The sequence below is a fragment of the Siniperca chuatsi genome, linkage group LG4 (assembly GCF_020085105.1).
Source record: "Siniperca chuatsi isolate FFG_IHB_CAS linkage group LG4, ASM2008510v1, whole genome shotgun sequence".
Classification (NCBI taxonomy): Eukaryota; Metazoa; Chordata; class Actinopteri; order Centrarchiformes; family Sinipercidae; genus Siniperca; species Siniperca chuatsi.
Window position 1 is genome coordinate 11,657,118 of NC_058045.1, and position 12,409 is coordinate 11,669,526.

Here is a 12,409-nt window from a genome sequence, read left to right on the forward strand (position 1 = left end):
CCTTGTGTATTCAAAGTGCTAATTCACAACTTATTCCTCTAATACACTCATGAAGCACTTTTAATTGTGTTAGTTCGCATTCCAAAGACATGTTTGTAGCTTTTAATTGGAGGTCTCTTTGAAATCATTGTAATGTATGACTTGTGGGGCCAACTTAAACAGTTCTCATGTGCTTAGCGTGGAGGCTGGCTGGCTTTCATTCCCAGGCCTGGGTGGCACTCAAATATTGACTATTCGAGAAAAAGTGGTCTTTTTCTTTAATCATCATCATTATAATATCAAAATTAGGTGCATTTCTGACAGAAAAGTCATTTATTGATGGTCTACTTTGATCTTTTGATTGGTCCATTTGTTTCTTAATCCTCTTTTCTTACATGCCCATTTTAAATATTTGTCAAAGTATAGAGGCCATAAAAGATGTCCGACTAAAAAATTCAATATTATTTGATTACTGATCCTGTGCTTTTCAATAACTAGTAACCACATTGCAGCTTTTATAAATGAGAAACCAGAGAAGTAGGTTTAATATCATATCACTGGATACACATGTAATATAATCAATAAATGACATTTTCTAACTGCAAAAAATTGAGATAAAATTGTTAAATTATTAATGTAAATTTTTTAGCATTGTAATGCTTGATGTTTTAGAGGACTTTTACTTATTTGTGTTTAATTTAGGAATATTTTAATGTACGTTTGAACTTCTATACTATTAAAACTGGAAAGGATGGGGATGTGTGTGTGTGTGTGTCCTGTGGTGGTGGATGGGAGGAGCGAGGGCTACAGCATATTTCTCTGTCAATCTTCACACATGTCCACAGTGTTCAATACACTTTGGCAACCTCTGCAGGTCTCAGTTACTTTTTTCAGATAAACTACGGACTTCTTTCTCCCTGAATGAATTCTCTCTTAAGCCATTCTGCCTTCCTCTCCTGAATCATCCTTTAATCCAGAGAAAAGGTCCCGAGAACTGGCTGTCATTTAATGCTGCCACTGCCAGGACTCTTAGCTTAAATAAAGTCAGTGTAGCATGAATCTAATTCTGTGGATGTATGGGCCTGGGACGGTGAATGTTGCGTCTGGAGAGCTAGTTCTCCTCAAAACCTCATTGCGAATGCCTGGCGACTGCACAGTTACCCACAGTGAAAGGACCACCCACTTAGGGTTGAGAGGGGATTTGAAGCTTCCCTGCCTGCTCATTCCTTTCCAGGCCTTTCTGATACTGTTTGCAGCTCATCCAATTGTGCCACTCTTAACGTTGCTCTATAGCTCTCTGAAAGCGAGATCCAACTGTCAATCTTTCTTTTAGGATGATATCCATGTGTATGTTGATACATCTTAAAGGATTTCCTGAGGACCCTGAGTATACTTTATTAGATCTTGTTAACAGTTAAGTTCATAACAAACAGAGACTTGTCAAATATTGAATTTAGACTCGGTGCTTTCATTTTTTGCAGCACAGAATATACATATGAACAGTACTTATACAAATTCTGCACTATAAAATGTCTGGTGAATCTGCTATTTAGAAATTATTGTTTTTGTAAGTGTCACATACCGAGGGACAAATGACTTCACATAGAGTTTAAATTTAAAGTAAAAAGTAAAACTATTATTTATCACTTTTCACAAAAGCACATCCAGAAATCTCAACATTTAGTGTAAAATTACTGGACAGTTTTCTCAATTGCTCCTGTAGTTGGAATTTCAATGCTTTGTACACAATGTCCCCGGGGCTTCTCTCTCTACTTTTGCCAGTTTTCTTTGAGGTCTTGTATATTTGGATTTCCCGCTTCACTGCTCCACCCCAACATGTTCATTTCCAACTGCCCATCTCCATTTACAACCTGTTTTTATCAACTTTTTTCACAAAGCACAACAAAACAGAGGGAGGGAAGCCTCGCTGCTTGTGGGGGGCTAACACAGCCAGGAACATTGTCCATGAACTTCTCCTCATCTCCATCCCCCAGTGTTATAGACAAACAATCCTTTCCATATGCAGTGGAAGGGGTCATGGCGTTAACAGAGGGAGGAATGCTTTGGGGAGAAAATATTGTTCAGCAATGACACAGAAGTAATTTGGGTCTCACTGAGTGATTTCATCAGAGCCTTTTGTTGCCTCAAAGTGTTTGACCCAGAGGTCCCTGTCAGCCCTGTTGTTAATGGGAGCCAGAGCAGAGTGACAGCCCCAGAAAGTAAAACATTTTACTACTAATAGTGGGCCTCCAGAGGCTTAGGCATAAATATTTAAGCTCTTCTCCCTTGTCCCAAATACTGGGGGGTCTCCATGGTGCATTTATCTATAATGCAAGAAAAAGAGCAAATATATCCGCTAGATGCTACTATACCGGCTTGATGGTGTTTTTTCCCCCTCAGAGTTGTTAAATGGAACAAGAGAGTATGTTAACTAAAAGTTTTTCTTTAAGCAGGGAATTGAAATAGTAGGCTACTGTGTGTTGTTTTTAAGCCTCATCCAGCCTCTTAGGGCTGCATTACTAAAAATTTGAACTCCTATCATCAATGAGGTCTGAGAAGACTTCCCTAATTTAGCCTAGCATGGAGAAAAGGTGCTAGCTTTAGCCTATTTCTCAAAGTAAACTTCATTAAAAAGGCTATGTGGCTTGTGAAGGTGGTCTGACGTGCCTTGAATGATGGTCTCCACAAACAAAGCTGCTACACAAGCCAATCGAATTATCTCTGTCAAACTTTGGCGTAATCTGAGCTGATCCTCTTAAAAATATTTAAATGAAAACATTTGCACATCAATGGGCTCCATGGCAACACTGTGTGTATTCTTCTTTGGGGTGCCTCTTTAACACTGAGCTTTAGAAAAGCACATCTCCTCTGTTGTGTTGACAAACAACAAAACAAACAATATTAAATGGAGGAGTTGAAGTTTTTCACATCATTGATGGATAGAGGAATCTGAAAGGCTGAAGGAACCCGAGTTGAATGAACACTCAAGTTTGAGACGCTGGTAATTATATGATTGGTGCTTGGGATGTGTCGTTATACATGGGCTATAAACCAGAGTGAGAGCATTTTGAATAAGATGACCAAGGTTGTGAGAGTGAATCTAATGCAGGACTCTTCATAAGTATTCACTGAGCCGCCTCATCAGTACTTTATAGCAGCACATTATTGCTCTCCATGGTGAGACCTGTGAGGAGCACCTCTCCCCCTAGTGGCAGAAAAGTAATCATCCTGCATGGACTTAAAATCATCTCCCTGCTCAGGTTTGACTCCTTCACCCAAACAGCTCCGATGCCTTCTGAATGCATTATAACATAAACTTGGGCGCTTTCGTGGGTGCAACTGTTGCAATAAAATGTGATTATGTTTGTGAAAATAACAGTGCTTCCGTGGTACTTCCTCTGCATTCTGGGAAACGGGCGATGTATTAATATAGCTCGTGGCTTAATTGGGTTTTGGATGGTAGATTAATTAATTTGTGGCTAATAGGCACAAACATGAGAAAACAAACTTCTTTACTTTAAGCTCAGGCTGTACATGCATCTAAGTAAGTAATGTAAATTATGCAGATTGTGTTGATTATTCTGACAAAGAGGTTTTTGTAAGAGGTGCTTTAAAAGATTACTCCTTCCTGGCATTTTATCAATTGTACACTTCCATAAATAAGTTATGCTGCAGATTTGAATTATTAGTCTGCTTTGCGCTAACAAATGTTGTGCAGTGATTAATGACATGGGTTGTTTATAAGTGAACTAATATCATCAATTTTACAATACAATAGCGTGTAGACTATATAATATACCACAAATACACTCTGCTACCAGTTTGTACAATACAGTACTAACAATACAAATATGAGTCTTTACCAAAGTATCAGCGTTCAGACTTTCTCTCAATACAGAACTTGCGTTTTAAAGCTAATTATACTTTTCTGTTCTTTAAATCTGCAGTTTTATCTGTAGCTTCCCCAGAAGAAACTGGTTCTCTGATGCAATACAAAAAAATGATCTGAGGTTCAGCCTTGTAAATCTGCTGCAATCCATGCCTGCAAACTGATAGCTTACAGAAATAGAGCCCCCCTGGTCCTCAGCATAAAATGTGCTTTAATCAGCAGAACATCAATTAACAGTTAGAAATAAAATGTCACCTTGCCGTTTCAGGGGAGAAGACTTCTTCCCTCAAGCTTTCATTTGGAAAACTTTTCAATTCTTTCTTATGGTAATTTTCTGATTGTGCTGTGTGCTAATGCCATTTTCATTTACTGGGGGTGTTAATTATATTTGCAAAGTTTTAAAACTCAACAAAGCAATTAGAGCCAAATAGTTGTAACAGAAAATGTCAGTCTTCAAATATGTTTTTCCAGGGCCCCTGTTAATCTAAGTTTTGTATTAGGAAATGTTTACAGAGATGTTCTTTTGACACAACCGCGACAGATTAATTGGAAAAGACAGACTAGTTAGACAGTCTGGAGCATTGAGTGTGATTTTAAAGGGGATGTCCATAAATATTAAGATTTTAAACGACTACTTTAAAATTAACTTTACTTTGATGTACGAGCTCAAACAAACATGCAATATCTCTTTAAGGATAAACTCTAGTTAATTGCTTATTGAAGAAATTCAAGCAATATGTGTTACATCACAAAATAGAATTGGATGAACTTTTTTTTTTGTCAAATAAAGATATCAGTGCCAATGTTTCAGTGCGAGGTCAGGCCACTGTATCTACTTTGTGGGCAGATTTGATCCAAATAATGGCTTTGGATCCCTTACCCAAAAAGCAGGATGGATATGAGACCATGCTGAGTTAGAGCTGTGCAGCATATATCAGCCGAGTCCTGCCTATGTGATAATTCTCCAAAGTTAAACAGCCATAAAAGGCTTGAGAACTCTGACCTTCACAATCTAACTAAGCAAGAGAAGCCAATGGTGTGGAACAGACCCATCGCAGCACTCACATGATGATAAACTATGCTCCAGCTTTGCTAAAAAATAACTGTATGTCTTCGATGACATATATAGCGCCAGCATTTCAATACGATCCCAATTTATTTTGCACTAAAATGGTTTATTGTCGGCTATAAAGCATATGCAGCAAGAGGCGGAAGGACGAGGCTGCTTCAGTGCAGCGAGTGTGTCTCAAAGGCATATTGTTCTCTGTGCAGCTCAAGAGTGATGTGCCTCAGCTCCACGAGGAGGCCGTAAAAACTATCAAAACTTATAAACCTTATCATTAGTCTGCCTCTTGTCACTCATTCCTGCTACTTTACTCACAGATAGCTGTTTTGGTTCGACGACTTTCTACAAACTTATGAAAAACTTCTATCATGAGTGGGAATTTTGACACAACAAAAAATAATTTGATCTCATAAGAAGTGTTTTATAACAACCCCCCACCACCACCACCATCACAACTACCACCACACACACAAATTCAATGAATTTACAGATATTTAGGCTCCCAAGCAGTATTTGTCACTTCGTGTCAAAAAGTTATCATAGAGAATAAAATGGAAAAAAGAGGTTTTGCTTGTTGTGAGACTCTGTCATGATACGGGGTCATTTACAATCCTATAACATATTCAGACACTGAGCAGATAAGCGAGCAATACATCTTTCAGCATGCCTGCCCTTCACACTTGTCATAGCAGCACCATAAACAGCATCCATAACAATTGAGTCCACAGAGGGAAAACCTCCAATATGCAGAGGAGCCTGGAGCTAGGGCATACTTTGCTAAGAAATGGATATGTTTTTCAAGTCGTGAAAATATGAAAAACATTGTTCTTGTGACAAGCCATACATTCTCAGCAGGAATTGTATTTTGCAGCAAACAACCCTGTAATTAATGAATAATGTAGTGTTTAGTGAGAGCGTTCTATTATTTGTATACTTGGTAGAGGAAATCTTTATGGGTATGTAATTAATCATAATTAAGAAGATTTTGACAAGAGCTTGGGGACAGAGCAGACAAAGCCCTCTTTCTATATTCCCAAGGAGGGCACTATGAAATGATGGGAGAGGTATGCAGGCAGCTAATGAGATATGTTTCTAGTACTATAGGTCTTGTTATGATCTTTGGTTTCCTCTGTGTTAAGGGAGATCACTGAGGGTTACAACCGCTGGCTGGAGAAGGGAGGACGCACACCTCCTTGTTTCTCCTAACCTCCTCCTTAGATCTATTACAGTGCACTTCACAAGGCTAAGTACCATTTAATTTAGTCACCCTCCCATATTTATCTTCTGCTTGTGATTTATGGGGTTTGAATCTATGCGCTGGAAATGTAGGGTATCTCTTTACTGTGTCGGTCCACAGATTTTCATATTATGTCGCATAAACAGCTCTTCCTTCTTTTGATTAATTGTAGCTAAATTATGAATGCAAATCATAATCATTATTTACAAATTATTACAAGTTATTCTTTGTGTTGTTTCTGGTGGGGGATTAAAAATGAAGCATGCCATAATAACATAAACACAGGATGGTGAACTCTGTCCTCTGACCGCTGTACATCCTCTTCAGTAAAATCCTTTGCATTGCCCTGCACATTACATATTTGCACTTGACATATGTACATCTTGCTTATTTTTTAACATATATTTAACATTTTTTGTACAAAATTTTATCCTTTATATTTATTTCACAAGAGCACGACTTTGTTGCATTTCACTATACATATTAATTGTGTATGTGACAAATATACCTTTGAATACCTTTGAATACCTTTGAATCCTTGAAAATCCTTGAAATCTTAAATATCTTCCATTTCCTTCCTGAACACCATATAAAACCAATTCTTACATCTTTCTGATAAACTGGTAATTTTATAGTACTTTTAGCATTTAGCATTTAACTGTTATTAATAATTCATCTATAGCTATAGTAAACTGAAACAATCAAGATCAGCTTCAGTGTTGTTAAATTGAAGGTCTTATTCAAACATGAAATACAAGCAGCCTCTGTTGTACTCACAAGTAAAAGGAAGATGTGAACACACTCTCAAATTATACAGCCTTAGAGAGAGGTCAGTGGCCTTAACATCGAGTAAAGTTTCTGGGTGACAGCAGCTTGTCAGCACCTGCGTGTGTCTGACTCGCTGTGTTAACGGCGTGCAGAGCTGACTGTTTGATTAAAGTCCTGAGACTCTTTAAAGTCCAGAGAGTGTGAAATGAAGAGGCGCCCAATATGATGAATGACCTCGTCCCTCAGTCCACCTCTCTAATTTTCCTTTTGGAAATGAAATGAGCTTGTCTGTGTCTGCGCTGTTAGTTAATTGCTCTTCTCACAAGCAGTGTTGAGAAAGTGGATGACAAAGTGAGCATACCATCTGCAGCAGCTGCTTACTGGAGGCTAATGCCCCCAGAGCATGCATACTGTCCTGACACTGGCATTTCTCACTCTGCACTGGCTCCTCCAGTTAGGAGCAATAACACCTCAAGTTGAATAATTTAGACAGTGATCATCCTAAAAGACAGTCTGAGTAGGGACGGCCTCAAGGTTGCATAGTTTACACATGTTCCATTTGGTTTGGATGTTGTAAATAAAGAAACAGTTATGTTCAAGGCAAGAGAAAGATCAATGAATCGACTGCTAGCTTTTTGACGGTTGAGATAACAGGAATACTCTGTAATAGCTGGTATTTCAGTATAAGATTATTATGAGCAGTAAAGAGTGGAGATTTGTTGAGTGATCTGGAGAGCTGTCCCACTTGGCGAAGTGCTGAATTGTGTTTGATTTCATAAATAATTGCAGTCATCAGGGACACACATTGTTTTAGGCTTAACCGTGTTGTTTACCCATGCCACATGTCTGAGGGAGAGACACTGTTGTGGATACACATTGCCCTCAAGGAATCTTACCAAGGGCCCACGGTTGGCAAGTGTATTAAAGGCTTTTCCAGAGTGTGTGCGCATGTGTGTGTGTGTGTGTGAATAAGTGAGGGAGAGAACTTAAAAGGGGAGAGAAAAACAACATGCATCCAATACTTGAGGTATTTAGGCGAAGCTGTAAGCAAACACATCTGTAGCTAATGAGGCCTGGCATATGGAGTGATGATTGGAATTCATCATAGCTCTCTGTTGCTGCAGTGCAGGAGTGTTATGCTCCATCACTTAGACAACCACTAAAGACAAGTAAAAAAGCTTTTTTACCCCAGTGTTAACAAATTAACTGACACATATGTGGGCCAAAAAGAAAGTTGAAAAGAAAGGTGATTGATTTTTCCCTTGTTGCCTTCCTGTCAGCTCAGTTTCTGTCAGCAGAGGATACATGAAAGATGGAAACCATCGACGCCTCTGGCCCAAATCCCACTTTGCACTCACAAACGTAGAAATTCTTCGAAAATAACAAAAAGCAAGAACTTTTCCCGTCCTTGTGACCCCAAGAGATTTCAGATTAAGAAGGAAAAAGACATTTCTTTTGGAAGAGGTGTGGCGCTCACTTCTACATTTGTTCATCAGAGCCTTGTGAGGAAGTCTCTGTGGTGGACTGTGTGTGTGTGTGTGTGTGTATTTTTGTGTACAAATGTGTACACTTGCATCTGTGTGTGTGTGTGCTAAAGAGAGCTGAGAGGTGGAGGCAGTGGAGACAGAGCTGATTAGGAATCAGTGTTTATGCTTCCTCTGCCTGTGTTTGGTGCCGGAGATGAAAGGGAGCGGAGGTGGAGGTGTGGGTGTGGGTGCAGGTGCTTGAATCTTTATCTGAATGTCTCCCTGCACAGTGGAGGGACTGCTACATCCCTATTATGGGTGAGTGCAGCGAGCTCAATAGTCCCAGCCACCTTTCAAAAACAGCAGCGCAGTAAAACCGGCATGGTGCCAATTAGGATGGAGCAAGCAAACATATGCTTCTCTCAGAAAATCCTGATGAAAGTGCATATTGATGTCATAAATTAGAAGAGTACAATAGATTGTTGGGTGTTTGTGTGTAAATGTTTAATTAACCTGCTTGCCTACATCGCTGCTGTGCTTTGCAGCTAAGGAATCAATCTACTTAGCAACCCATTTAACAATACAGGGCCTGCCTTGTATGACACATTCATTGGGGACAGCAGAGCAGTTGTTAATGTCTTCAAATTAACAAAGCCATTAACCCAAGTGATAATGGCCTGTTTCATGTGTATGTGCAGGTTGTCCAAGGACGATAACTCTGTATAAAACCTAGGTCTAATTTTCTTTATGGCTTCAGGTGAGTTATCTGTATTTTAATGATCACAGACATGTTTAAATCAGGATGCTAATGATCGAGGATGTGTTCAAACTAGCTGTGTTTAATCAGAAATGAAAAAGGGAAGCGTCTAATAGAAATGTTAATAATAATTAAAAGAGTTGTGTTTTTCCCTGGTGTGAAATTGCCATTTATTGTTCACCCTCAGCTCTCAGTTTTCACTAATTCAAATATTTATCCAACATTTCAACACTGCATGTGAATGCTGTGGATACGGAAATCTTTAGACGAATCTTGATTTTAACACCCATTAAGTTCTTCATGGTTCTTTTTTTTTTTTTCAACAGTGGTACATAATAGTGTGCAGTCTGCATCGCCCCCCCCCCCCTTTTTGCAGAGATCACAGAACACAGAGGGGGCCATGATGACCCCATCCCAGAGGAGCCTGCTGTTTTGCCTGCAAGGTAAAGATCTGGGATGCAGAGGAGTTTTTTGATTTAATCACTGTGCTCCACAGTGCACAATGTGTACTAGGGAGGAGATGGCAATTATAACGCCCAATGCCGGCCTGCTGTCCTGCCTGTGTGGTGATGTATTCCCTGGGGGCGTCACAGGGAGACGGTGGCGGGGGCACCGCTACCATGAAAGAGAGCAGAAATCCCCCCGCAGACACAACAGGCTTATCACTCTGCCCTAAGAGCCAATGACGAGCCGGATCACTGGGGCGTGCCACACTTAGTTAGTGCCTCCGTTTGAGCAGAATAAACACTTCAAAACAAGGTGCAAGGTATTTTTGTGTTTTCTTTTGTGTGTACTTTTCTGCCATTCCAGAAAATCCCAGCACCACACTGACCCAGTTTACCTCCCTGCTTCAAATCGATTTGATTACACAGCTTTGTATACAGTGGTTTCCCATTTTCCTTAATCCTCATATTATTGCCATTCTCACAGTCCAGATTTAAAGTATCCTTTTGATTGTATTGTTTATACTAAGAGGAGAGGACACAGTATTATGATACAATATTGATATTTCCATAAATAAGTACTAGTGCCAGCTCTCCCACATACTGCATTCGTCAGACTTTTTCATACTGAGAGGAACTAGCTCAACAACTTTTCATATTGGATCAATCCTACAAGGAATATTGTTGTTTATTGGCAAACATCCTGACACATCATCATACACAATGAAGCGGGCATGAATAATTAATATCCTCTCATACAAAATATTCACTCGCGCTCCAATGGTGTTTACTCCCCTGCAGACATCCATACTGAGGATAACCTCTGCTGTTTAGAGGAGCTCTGCGTCTCACTTCTCTGCTGCTGAATACTGAGAAGTTACAAGAGACACAGTAACAACATAAAAGCAGCAAGAAATAGATCAGTAAATACACAGCAGCACTGTTTAAAGAGTGGCTCGAAAACACTGTGATTGTGTTTTTGGAACCAGGAAAAATAGTGCAGTGCAGCAGTGCAGCCAAGAACTGCAGAGAGAGCTAAAGCCTGTGTACAGGTGAGATGATAATGAGCTTAATCTGACTTTTGCCATTTAAATAAAGAGAGTTTTTGGCAAGAGGACACAATTATAACACATTAAAAGGAAGATTTGTTTAGTAGCCCATAAAAACTTGGATAGAATTTGTTTTTTGATTATAATAATTTCTTTTCAATTTCTTGAGGCTACATGAGTTAACTTTGCCCTGTCAGGTTTGGCACCAGCTGTTAACACGTTTGGATTGGATTTTATTGGCTCCACAGATTTATGGCCTTCCTCCTTCAGGATTCCAAATGTTACCTACGTTCATTTTTTCAGCCACATGAATTATGCTCTAGACAAATTACTGTTATTGTTAATACTCATATTAAAGTTAGTACCTCTGGTTTCGAATAAAACCAACACACTTAAAAGTGAATTTTGTATATCTTGGTGAATGTAACCCTATTGGGTCCTGTAGACCATGTACAGCTGAATATTAAGCTGGTGACTGACTGACTGATGGAAGATGGTGCAGCCCTGCGGAGACATCTTTGTGGGAGAAATGACACTCCCCTTGTAACTGTCTCGGAAGTCAATGCTATCACACTGTCAAATTCAGAACTTGCTTCCCGCATTTCTTTTATTTCCCCCATCTCTGCATTCGAAATCATTCCCACAGCCTACAGCTATGAACGCAGACTTTTAGTGCACGTCCGCTCTAGACGGGAAGTGTGGGGGACGGGGCGCATCCTGGGCCACCCTCACCAGGGAAAGTGACAGCCTGGATAATTGGCACTAATCAAGTGACTGCTTGTATTGAGAGAATGTCGCTATCTGCACACAGAGAGGAACAGGGTTGACCCATAGAGGTAGTGCCCAAGGCCCTTACTCTCCTACAATAGCTTCTGTCAATCCGCAGTGCGTGACAGTCATCATCTACCAGCGCAGTCCCTCTTTGGTCAATATGCAAAAAAAAAAGAAGAAAGTCAGACATAAAGAAAGAAGGAGGGGTGGGGGTGGGGGTGGCGGGATAGGAGGGGGAGGAAGAGAGACGTTTCCTATTTCACATCAAAACTAGGATGTTATGGAGTGCATACTACATTATTCTTTTTTATAATTTCTCTTACAGCTATTGCTTTGAATTACAGAGGACTTTTTGTCAAGAGCGAGAAGGAGATGAATCAAAAATTCATCTGAAGAAGTTCTGCATAGGGTGAGGCGAATATACCTCTGGTGGAACCAACATTTGCAAAAGTTCTATCTCCTTAAGCAATTATTAGCGGTGATAGTTTGACATGTACAAGAGTTGTCAACAACTGACTTTAAACAAAGTACAAAGCAGAAGTAAACAGTGCCTTGGGCAAAATTAACTTGGGGACTAGCCACCTCATGAATTATAAATGGCTATCTATTACTGCAGTGAGTGGTACTACCAGGAGGCTTCATTCATTGGAATAGACTAACCTATTTTCAACACATTTGAAAGTCAAGTGACAGTGAGGCACTAAAGAATGCAGTTCAGGGAAAAATGAGCCTGTTATTTAGTAAACGAGTTGTGTAATTTCTAAATTGTACCAAACTAACCATGGAATACCCTCAGGGATTTGTGTCATCTGTTATACACGTTTGCCTACTAACTGCCATTCACTTGCAAATTAATTCCCTTCGCAGAGCACATTTTAATCCATCTAATTAGCAAAGTGGCCTATACATAAAAGCCTTTTTTATCTTTTTAATCCTCACCTCCCTGATGCTGCCTGGAAATAATTGAAATTATGTCAACTAAGA